The sequence below is a fragment of the Cyprinodon variegatus genome, unplaced genomic scaffold (assembly GCF_000732505.1).
Source record: "Cyprinodon variegatus isolate N-32 unplaced genomic scaffold, C_variegatus-1.0 Scaffold355, whole genome shotgun sequence".
NCBI lineage: Eukaryota > Metazoa > Chordata > Actinopteri > Cyprinodontiformes > Cyprinodontidae > Cyprinodon > Cyprinodon variegatus.
Window position 1 is genome coordinate 368812 of NW_015150808.1, and position 9677 is coordinate 378488.

Here is a 9677-nt window from a genome sequence, read left to right on the forward strand (position 1 = left end):
AGTTTTTCAAATCTCTTAAAGAGGGCTGCAATGCTTCACTTCATATTCTGACACACAGTGGACATACTTATCACCCTCAACCATGAACAGAGGGAGAAAAAAAAAAAAAGATAAAAAAGTAAATTTGAAGGGAAAGCATGGTTGTTTGGAAACCAAAAGGTTGTCTTGGCTTTGCAGAAATCCATTTGCACATGATTTTCATCATAGAAAACAAATAAAGACTCAGATGGTGGCAACACAGTGGCTCTGGCTTCTGTAATTTACATGTGTTCAAACAGTCTCTGGAATAACATTTCATTTCTGTGAAAAACATGTTTTATTGGGAAACCTACTTAAGACGTTTGCAGGAACGAAATACAGTTATGACAATTGGACACACCATCTGGCTTACCATCCAGCAGTTTCCCCATGTGTCAGGAACAAATGCCAGTTGAGTCTTTAACTAGATGTCACCACTTGCTGGTGTTTTTTTTTTGTTTTGTTTTTTGATAATTTAATATGTATTAAATGAGTTGTATTCACTAATATAAATATGTAAAAGAAATAGTCCATTTGGTGAAGTTCAATGAGAGGGCAGCAAGATGTGCCAGTTGACTAAGCTTGGCCATATGCGCTAGACACACCAGAAGGCTCAGTAAAGTACACAAACCAACAACAACCCTGAATCACAATAAGATTGCACTCATTTACCTTCTGCTCACAGTGGCTGCTCTGGACAATGCAGGTTATGTCTTCTTCTGTTTTTGCCTTTGTTTTCCAACAGCATTTATTTTTAGGTGCAGTTTTAGGCCAGAGGAGTAACGATAAGTTAAAGCAAGAAAAGCCTTTGTCCTTTCTCTATTTTTAGAAATCTTTGTGAAGCTTAATATCTAGAAAACTGTATGTGGAATTTAAGGAGATACTAATATACAGTATACAGTGACTTAGTGAAGGTGAATTGCCATTCCATGCTGATCATTCCATGCTTGCCTGAGGCTGCTTTCAGTACAGCAAAGCACAAAATACAACTGTGCAGAACTACAAAACAAAGAATTAATACCATCCATCCACCCATCCATTGAGAGGTTCTGGTGCCTATCTCCAGCTGTCTATGGGCGAGAGGCGGGGTTTTCCATGGACAGTTCGCCAGTCCAGAATTAATACCGGTTTTTACAAATATTCATAACAGAACAGAAATGTTGTCTTAATTTCAATCTTGCTGTCACTGCGTTTTACACATGAGGCAACACCAAGGTCTCTAAACTTACGGTTTTGACATTTGGTTTCAAAATCAAATGTCATATATTCAGTTATTAAACTCTAACCAGCATCTGACGGGTGCTGCGCTGCCGGAACATATTTTCCTGAAATGGTGTGTTTGATTTATTGGTGAGCAATGGACATTGTAGGCTTTAAATGGTTTACCACATTCTGTTTTTGTTAGCTGTAGCTTCATAATATTGTCCAGTCAATGTCCTAGTTACTGAACTCTGATTAGGTGATTTTTTGTATTTTCTGAAGAAAACCAACATACCTTAATCATACTAGGCTATTTAGCCAGCTTTATCAACAAACACACCTCAGAGATAAAGTATAGTAGCACATTAGATTTTATTCATTTAGTAATTTATTATTTTTATTTGAGACTTATAAAATTAAATATCTTAAAGGTAGAATAGTAAAGTGAATTATTTTCAATCCTAAAAGTATATAAAAAATATATAAGTTTAATATCTTTATCTTTCTTCTGGCATAATGCTTTAATTTGATTTATTATAGGATAAAAAATGTGTTTAATCAACAACAATTTAGCAGCTCTTTACAGTTACTATAATCTTGAAATATATGTCAAAATATTCAATATCTAAAATGCTAGTGTGCAAAGTTAAACCTAAGATTTGCAGCAGAGAATTTTCCTTAGTTTACTCTGTATTCTGATATTCCTGTTATTTCATTTTTAGGTATTCAGTGAAAATATTTGAAAACGTGACTGCATTTTGAAACTGAAAGGGAATTATAACAGCTTTGCATTTCCTCGTCATCAACTTGAAAATGTTTATTAGAAGAAGAAAAAGAGGACAAGCATAATAGCAGCAGAAAAAAAATAAAATTACCACTGCAGAATTGAATAAAAATACTTTATAAAAGTAAAAAAAACCCATGAATAAATGATTTTTTCTAAATATAGATTTTTTTTCTTTTCCATTTATTTCATAAAGGCAGGTACTGTAGTATATGGTTAAAAAATTGTTGTAAAAAACAGTCTGGGTTTAGGTCAGTGTTTGAAAAAGATTTTTTTATTTCAAACAGTAAGCATTATTTACCTTCACGAATGCAAGACAGATTAAGTAGATGCTGAGCTATTTCCGCCAGTCCACCTAACCTTTGTCCTAAGGAATACACAGAGATAGCCTAAGTCACACACAGATCACTGCAATGGGCATAAACATTTTGGCTTTCAAAGAACTGAATCCAGCTCTGTGTTTTTATGTTTTCTTGTTCATTCACTACAACACAAATTGCTCTTCATGTTGCACCGACAAAAATGTTTCGGCAAAACTTATTTTATTCTGTTACATAACAAATTTAAAGGTATTTTTCTTTTATAATTTTAAAAGAGACTCATTAAATAAACCTCATATGATGCATATTTATTAATTTAATACAGCTTATTTATTTAAACAATAACTGTCAGGTTTATGTCTTCAGAATTAATAAAGTAGGCCTATACACTCTCAAAATTAATACTAATCAGTTTATTTATTCCAAATACATAGATTTTATTTGTTTAAATTGTATAATAATCATGTTACTTCTATGCAATTTAAACAATATCTTTTATTTTTACTGCTGTTCTACTGCAGGGTAGGTCATGTAATTTTCTCCTCCTTTCAGTCCAGACATATTCATGCACAAAAACAAAAAATACATTTAAATTGAAAACAATTTTATATTAATTTGTAAGTTTGTTGCCTGGAAAGAATAGCAAATAATATGGTGTATCCTTCTTTCCCATTATGTGAATTTCTGTGCTTCCTTCAGGCCTTTTTTTCTTTTCTTCCCCTCCTCTTCCTTTCACCTTTTTTTTCTTCCCTGCTTCAATCACAGCATTCTCAATTGGGATGAATTAACCTTTTGAGAAAACAAAGCCATTACAAGCATGGCTGCATCCTACCATACCATACAAGTGGCATGTTCGTGTTAGAGTCCAACTGCATTTGTGTATGTTACTAGAAGCAATGGTAAGTACACTGCTTTCCTCTGGGAAAACATGGGATACAGCCTTTTGTTTTAACTTTTGCCTCAGATTCTAGTTTGCTTTATTAATGTAATGGTAATCTGTTTCCCCCTCCTTCTTTGGACGCTGTGCTTCCCGACATGGAGTGAAGCCCAAAGGAGACCCATTGATCTAAGCGGCTCAAGAGACCCCATGCCTCTCAGCCAGTTTCTACCGTGTCTGTCTTTTTATAAATGTTGGTGGAGAAGGGTGGCCGCTGGGGAACTGCCACAGACACTATGCTTAAAACAAAAGGCTGGAAATGAGCCAGTGCCACCAGCGGAACAGCCCAACCCTTGTGCACCGCATGACCAACTTGTTTTTCATTATACTTGTATTTATGCTGTAGTTAATATTTACATAAGTAACTGACACAAAACGCTTGTGGATAAACATGTTGCCGAATTAGCTTGGTTAAACAAGACTTTAATCTGCTACCTTCTTTGTCACATTTTTTAGCTCTTGAACAAAGACCGATGCTTGTCAGTTGGTTATTTTTTGTTCACTATAAAAACATGCAAAGTTTCTACGTTTAATCTATTTGCAACTAAATAGAAAAATCTGTGCTTGTCTTTTTCTCTCAGTTTTGTCTTTACCTTTGTTCATTGTATCTGTTGTTTGTCTTCACCTTCAGCAGACAGCCTATGAATTATTAATCACAATGCGCTATCAAGGGTATGTGCCCAGCCTACTAAGGAGCCCCTATATAAGCGAGCATATGTGCCCATCTTGTGGCTTGTGCTCTGCCTTCTAATGGCTCTTGTTTATGAGACCTCTTGGCCTTTCTACTCTTGTTTGTTTCCTTTCTTAGCTTCTCTCATCTCTAATCCTGGGCCTCATCCTTCGTTTTTTTAGTTACACACCTTTTCTCTGCCATCCAAACCTACTGTATTCAATTCATCAGAAATCTCGAGACTTTTACATTTGTAATGCTGTAAAGTGAATCTTGTTCGCCTTTTCTCATGTTCAGATTTTGTCTTTTATTTTAGTTTAAAGATTATTATGAAGGTTTTGCGCTACATCAGTATGACCTCCCAAACATTACTCATCTTTTCATATATATGTTTTTTATCTGCTTACTTATTTTGCCACAGTTGCATCCACGCCACTCTATCTCTCTTACTGTGTTATTGAAGACCATGAGACCAGCATGCTTCAACTGGTATGTACTCTGGCAGGTCAAGTGTCATCCCAGTAAGACTCTCTGGAAACACTTGTATGACCAGTACTTGTGACTGGCAAATATTTTATTTGTCTTCTTTATCCCAAAAAAGTTTTTTGGGATAAAAACATCCACAGGTTTTTAAACAAATAGTTAGAGTTTGTGTTTTTGCTGGTGTCATTTGTTATTTCTCTTTGTATTAAGGAGGAAGGGCATTCTAGTGTATCAACTTGAGGATTTAACGAACGTTTGTTAGACTGAAGCGAAAAAAATAATCCTTCCAACAAATTTAACCAGTCAAAATATCTTTCTCAATATATTCAAACAACTGTTGTGAAACCTGCTCTGATCTTGGCACCTTAAGCTGGGTTTTACTCTTCTTTCTCTCATCTGTTTTGCTCCGCCCCACACTCAACATCTCTAATCAAATCCACCTGTTCCTCCTTCTATTTAAGCCACCAGGAAAAAGGCTAATCACAAATAATAGATCTAGTGACAGCTTATTTCACTGTTGTAAACTGTTATAAGCAGCTCATTTCACTATTGTAAGCTGTAAGAAACTTAATTTCATCTTGTTTACAGTGGGTGTATACAAAATGACAATAAAGTTTTTCTAAGTCTTGGTCTAACTTAGAGACGACAGAATGTTTGCTGTTGAGTGTATAGCTTTCTTATTACTGCTCTATGAAAGTTAACAAAGCTCTATAAAAGTAATTTTCTCTGAAATGTATGCAATTGATAGAAAGATGCTGACAAGCTAATACCATATTTTTGGCAAGGATCTTCTTGTGTCTTCTTTCATTTAACTAAATTGTGTCTTTGGACCTGAGGTTTTGACTACCCTAACACCTCAGCAAATGGAGGAATCCTTGCATCAGATACAGTTAAACTTCATCGTCATCTCTTTATCCTGTGTTAATTTTTGAAGCCTACTCTGTCTACCATTTAGACTTGAGTGAACAAAAAAACCTATTATTGCATAAGACAGTTTGATATGCATAGTTCAATTTGAAGTCTATACAGTATCCATTTGGAAAGGCTTATGTGGCAAGTATTCACAAAAGGGAGGGACATTCAGTGCAATTCTTTGAGCTAATGGGGTGAATCAACAAGTCCCCCTTTCCTCCCATGTCAAGCCTTTATCCAATCGCAGCAGTAGCAGATGTGATGTATCATATATGTATGCATATATGCGTTTTATATGAACTTAACATTTATCTGTGGTTTGTAATTCATCCACAGTAATGTTTTCCTGTTACAAATGAAAAGGAGTTTAGTAGCCATGAGTCCAGGCTCCCAAATACCAGCTAATAATTGTGGTGGAGTTTAACAACTTTAATATAGTTCGCTCTCATATTTAAGGGGGGTTAAAAGTCATCCAACTCTTTTTGTAGAAAGACACTGGGTATCCTTTGACCCAAGTGTTGGCTAATTTTGAGACAGATCAAATTATTTTTTTAGGTCAATATGCAGCACTTGGAACATACTGATGTTCTGTACAGGTTTCTCTTTTCAAAAACTGTGTAACTTAACAGGGACAGATCTGTCAGTGAATGGGTTGTATGACCCAGAGTGCCACTTCATGACAGCCTGAACCCATTAAGCAAGAGAGCTAACTAAGTTAAAAGTTGTTAGCCAACAAATTAGATATGATGGTTACCTGTTGAGTCATATTTTTGTTCATTGATCCCTGAAGAATTTTAATGAATGTAGTATTGTCTTTACAAGTAACTCCGTCACACTTAATCTGCTGGTCCACTGATCTGCTGTCAGATTCCGACACCTATAGGGAATCTGTTCAATTTAGTGACAGTGCAATGTTGCTATTCGTTTTCCAGGGAGCTAAATTTAGAAGCAACGTGTCTAGTACCTCTAGGGGCTAAAAGTTAGTGTTACATTAAACAGAATATTCGTTTATATAAAGATTTTAAGACTTATGGATTTAGACCAAACCAATGGAGGATCATTTTAAGAGCTCTTCCTTAACTTAAAAATGAGATCATTTACTTAAAAAAAAGTCTAACTTGAACCAGCACACATCAAAATAAACAGATTCCTGTCATAAACAAGACAGAGACAATGCCTAGATTTTTAGAGGCCCAGACCAAGACAAATACATAGACCTTACATGCTCTTGTTTGCTGCCTGTAAATGTCATGTTCTTGTTTTGGTTTTGTTCTCTTAAGGTCTTGGCCTTGTCTCAGTACTCCTTGGTCATGGTTGGTGTGGCCTTCACCTCAACACTAATTTGGCCAAGTTTTAGCTGTGTACTGTTTGAACTATTGTAACAAGAACATTGTTCTCTTTTCACCTTGTCCACTGTCTTTATATACCAGCCAGAAAACCTCATTTAGTCCCTCTCTGAGCATGTGTTTTTCCCCAGTATTTGTCGCTTAGCCTGCTCCTGTTACCCTGGCTCAATGGGAAGACTTCAGCTTCTTGCTGAACCATGTTTAATCCTTTGCCGTTTCAACCCTCTGTGTTTCGTTAAGTCACATCTGACCTCAGTGTTGCTTTAAGCCACATCTGGTTCTGTCTGCAGTACTGGATAAAGTTTGAATCTGACTGCTACTCTGGTTCTGCTCTGCCTCTGCATGGACTGGCTGAATTAGTGTCATTCATCCCTGGTTCATACCTTCCATTTTCTCACTCAACATTTTTGTAAATTACATTGTGTTGGTTGAATTACTTTTTGGTTTTTTGTTTTTTTTACTGGACTCAACAAAAACATTAGACATATTTATGGTTGCGATATTTAAAAAACAATACAATTTGCTTGCAGCCTAACCAATGCTAAATAAAACAACTCATATTTATGTTTATTCAATAATTCAGTTTTTATTTAATTTTCACCTCAGTTAGTTGAGAGTGGTCATAATTAGGTCTGTAGACCGCTTGACTAGGGGTTTTAACTGTTAGTTTTTGTTCTTTAGTCATTCTAATCTATCTAAAATGACAGTATGACACCCTGCACTGCTCTTTAGCTCTAACCTTAGCAGTTTAATTGCTGTGTAACATTACGTTATTTGACAGGATGACACTATGTCCTTTATTTTACCCTCTTTACTCTCACTGAGTCAAGTGTCATAAAATGACACACAAAAATCGAAGCATGTGCAGAAACTTAAATCAAGCATTTTGTTTATACCAAAATTTCCTCATTGCCCAGCTTTCTATGTAAATGTGCATATAATTCAATCAGATTTATACAAATTGAATGTTGGTGACAAGCAGCATTAACCATTGACTTTGCAAGAGTTATTTTACTTGTTAGTAGCAATATGGAACTAGAAAAAACAATCTACATGTATGTTATATACTGTAGTTCTTAAGTAGTTACAGTATTCTGTCAAAGAAAGAAATCAATTATTGCATTGTGTATGGTTTAGTATTTGCTTCTCAAATATGTCTGGCCCTTTAAGCTAGTGGTGCAAAAAAATCCCCTGAGCTCGGGGTGAACTTCGTGTCACAGAATTGTGATGATAAACAACTGCTGTATGAGAAGCTATGAATTTTATAAGATGGAGAGTAAATAGATATAGTAAACGTTTAAATAATACATACAGATGAAACTGTCGCACTTTATCCAGTTATACCACCTTTTCTTTTGTTCTAAATCATATGTTAACACATACAATATTTCATAGACAAAAGGAGTTACTTTAATCTAACTTATAGGGTTTTGATGCATGGGAATGATAGTAAAGGATTATGTTCATTCATATACAGAACTGTCATTTCAGTATGTCATTTCTGTGAAATAGGCCATAGAGAGATTGTAACCTATGCTTTTTAGGTAGATATGCTAGACACAGCAGCTCGGATATAGGTTAGTGGGTTAACTATAGGACTCTATTTCTGCATGGTTAGGATATAGAAAAACATGTGCAATTCTGCAGCAATCATTACCAGATATAGCATTGTAATCTAGCCACTTTTATGATACAGGGAGGGTCATTTTTCCACCCAAACAGCTCTGAACAGTTACAACACAGACAAAAGGACTGAAGGGTTCCTCGGCAGCCATATGCAGAGATTTTAGCAACTGGTTTGGTACTACATTCCAACTTATTATTTCTTGATCGGCTTGGGATGATGACTATATCGTCTGGGACTTTGTAGAAGAGGGGAATTTGTCCAATTCCTATAGTTTGTGAATGGGTATTTAAAGGGCCATTTTGATATATTAGAAATTTTGTTGTGCTGTTACCACATCTAAGATTTGATCTGCTGGCATAAAAATAGCAATAAATATGGGTTTTCAATAGAATATTGTCCTGTGACAAAGTCAGCTGTTTATGGTAGTTGCTTCAATTTCTAATGTACTGTACATTGGTAATATTATCAACCACACTTGCTGCTTAGCCCAAATATGCTTGGGCATACAGTAAGATCAAGAACTGACGGCCAGAAATTCATCTACGGGATTTGTAATGGAGAGTTGATTTCGTGCTCCAAACAGGTACAAGTCATTTCAAGGTAAGTTACCAGTCAGTAAAAGAAATCTCAAACAAGGGAAAACCTTTTTTTACCTATGCTATGTATTGTAGAATTGAAACTATGCAATTGATTTAGCAGTGAGCCATTTTTATGTCAGTCTACAGCAAACCTATACATGTATATCTTACTATAACAGTTCTAAAACTGTTTTTCCTCCATCAAAACCAACATTTTTACCCCGACACAGTCTCTCTCTGTACTCAAACACAGCAGGGTTCTTGTTGGACTGACGCAGAGTTGTGTCAGTGATGGGCAGCCCTGGAGCGTTTTTCTGCTATTACCACTGTTCTGAGTCGGAGAGAATTACACAGGTGGCTGTTAGGTTGTCTCTCTGTTTACAAGTGAAACTAGCAATTGAGAAAAAAATGAAGTCTACTTCTGACCCAGTTAGGAAGTAAGTGACAGAGATGGATCTCTTAAGGGGTATGCAGTTGTAAAGGGTTTAGCACGGTTCCTTTCTCAGCATAAAATGAAAAGTGCTGAAACAGACTCCCATATACTACACACAAAACAGTGCAAACATTTGTAACATAGTGAATCCATGTTTAAATTATAAGGCTGCAGAACCTTTTTAGTCAGCTCAATAAACATATTGCTAAATTAAAATTCCAGCTCACCCTTATAATGCCCTTAAAACCCCAACCAAAACAAAATATACTGGGTTGAAAAAGACAGATCCCCTTTTAGACTGTACACAACACATAACAATAAAAATGATTATGAATAATTTGCTTGCCCCCACATGCATATATATATATA